The sequence below is a fragment of the Notolepis coatsorum genome (assembly GCF_963971535.1).
Source record: "Notolepis coatsorum genome assembly, chromosome: 17".
Classification (NCBI taxonomy): domain Eukaryota; kingdom Metazoa; phylum Chordata; class Actinopteri; order Aulopiformes; family Paralepididae; genus Notolepis; species Notolepis coatsorum.
Window position 1 is genome coordinate 4,780,640 of NC_140181.1, and position 2,500 is coordinate 4,783,139.

Below are 2,500 nucleotides of genomic sequence, written 5' to 3' on the forward strand. Positions count from 1 at the left end.
TATTTTCAACAATACGTTTGTTTACCAATAGGTTCTGTTTTTGAGTTTGTGTTGGCAGTTTCAACAGTTGGATGTACTCGGTGAAGCTGACTGAGTCGTGTTTTGTTTCTGCACAGCAGATCTAATAACGATAATACATTGTGTCCTCATATCTATCTATCTCACTATCTATCTGCTATGCTTTTATTTTTTACTCCGTTTATTTGATCAGGGACAGTGCATATCAATCAACAGTTATACATTTATAAATGAATACAAATTAAAAACTGTAAATATGCCAACATTAGCAGGGTTGCTAGTTTTCAGTTTATTTTTTTGTCCGTAGTGTACATTTAGAATGAATAAAGACACGGTATCTGCTACAGCAGATCTATCATATAACGTTACCATGTAAGATGGGAGTTTGCAAAGTTAAATTGTATTATATTATTAGCTGTTACATGATCAATACATTGTGTCCTCATATCTATCTATCTCACTATATCTGCTATGCTTTTATTTTTTTACTCAGTTTATTTGATCAGGGACAGTGCATATCAATCAACATTTATAAATGAATACAAATAAAAAGAACTGTAAATATGCCAACATTAGCAGGGTTGCTAGTTTTCAGTTGTAGTACCTGGGCTAGATGTTTAAGCCAGAAAGAAACAGAAAAATAGAAGGACATTAAAGCTAATCTAAAAACAATTTAAAACATATTCTGTACATTCACTTCACTAGGCATTCATGCATCTATATAATATAAAAAATAAAAACAGTGTACAGGGACAAATAAAAGCCCATACATGTATATACGCACTGTATAGGCAGGCACACACATCATAATCATATCAGGACAGTCAGACTAGTGGGCAAGTGTACAGGGGCTGGACTGAGACGTGACGTGATTTTAATTATAATATGCATGATGTTTTGCTTTGTACAGGCAATAATGAAGAAGTTCCCTGGAAGGAAGGATGTCTCTTTCAGGAAGGGTCCATCTGGACATCTACGGCAGGACCCCGCTGAGGAAGCAAGGAGGATCAAAGATCTTCTCCTCTTCTCTTCCTCCTCTGCACCAGCCCAGCCTGCCTCCGCTGCACCGCTACCTGCAGCCTCCTCTGAACAAGCCCTCATGAAGCTACAATGTGAGAGCAGAGTATTTAGCTTCATTATGATAAACAGCAACCTAATTATCTGCACCTCTACCTGCAGCACGTCTACCTGCAGCCTCCTCTGAACAAGCCCCCAGGAAGCTACAATGTGAGAGCAGAGTATTTAGCTTCATATGTTTATTTTATTTTATTTATTTAGCACATTATTTAAAAAAACAGTGCTAGGAGGGAACGAAGCCCAAAGGGCATGTACAAAGTTCCACTCCCATCTCATTGTCCATAAACAATATGAACGAAATACATGTGTAGCAAGGTCTACACACTATAGCGAAAACATGGAAGATTGACACGAGTCAGTAACAAGAACAATTATTATTATTATTTTTTTTTGATAAACAGCAACCTAATTATATACTTCAGGCTAAGTTTTGCCAATAATATTACTCACAATTCTTTACTAACTACTGTTTCTGAAATGTGCCTGCAGCCTCCTCTGCACCTGCCCAGCCTGCCTCTGCCCCCAGTTCTGACCAGGATGTCAGCCAATGGAACTGCTCTCTCCAACAGCGCATCTGGACAAAGACTGAGCTGGAAGCCTTGGGTCTATGGCCAGGGTCCCGACCGGTCCGGCATCTTATGAATATGGTGTCCTTGTGGCGTCATCCACCTCAGCCTGAACTCATTGATTCCACTTCTGAGCTGCCATCACCCAAATACTTCCAGCTCCATCCCTTCTTCAACTTCGTTGAAATACTTTTGAATCTGCTTGAACACAATTCCTTCCAATAACTTACCTATTACTGGTCAAATACTAATGGGCCTACTGTTTGAACCTGTAAATGGCTATTTACAGTTCTTTGGTAGTGGAGTTACTTTGGCTATTTTCCAAGGCTGAGGAAAGACCCTCTCTTCAAAACATAAATTAAATATATGTGATAGTGGCTTAGCCACACATTTTGCAGAGATTTGTAGCAGTGTTCCATTCAGATTATCAACACCGCATGGTTTATCTGGTTTAAGGGCTAGGAGGAGCTTTTCAATATCATTTGGACTTGTGCATTTAAAGGGGAACTATCTTATAAATGACCTTTTCCAGTGTTTAGGGTTATTTTCTAGCTATGTGGACTTATAGTAATAGGATCTATGTCTCTAATTCTCGATTTGGCGCATTCTTCCAATTCTCCCCTCACAATAATGTCCCTCCCTCAAGTGAGTCATCTGAAAATTTGCCTATATGGGACGTCATATGGTGCATTTGCATAATAACACCCGCCCCCTCTAGCTGCCCGCCGAGCGAGAGAAGCAGAGAACTGTAAACGCTCTGCGTCTCGAGGAAGTCCACCACCGTGCTGCGCTACAGCTCATGCTCCCGAACCGAGAGAGAACTGTAAACGCTCTGCGTG

The 2,500-nt window shown here is 40.2% G+C and overlaps 1 long non-coding RNA gene across 1 annotated transcript in view; it reads left to right on the forward strand.

Annotated features, from left to right (window-relative positions):
- Positions 1–2,087, forward strand: part of LOC311244515 — a 2,216-nt gene extending 129 nt beyond the window's left edge. Inside the window, exons 2-3 of the long non-coding RNA XR_014620700.1 lie at positions 929–1,130; positions 1,585–2,087. This is a non-coding gene — a long non-coding RNA (uncharacterized lncRNA). The remainder of the gene's footprint in view (positions 1–928; positions 1,131–1,584) is intronic.
- Positions 2,088–2,500: the final 413 nt, after the last annotated feature.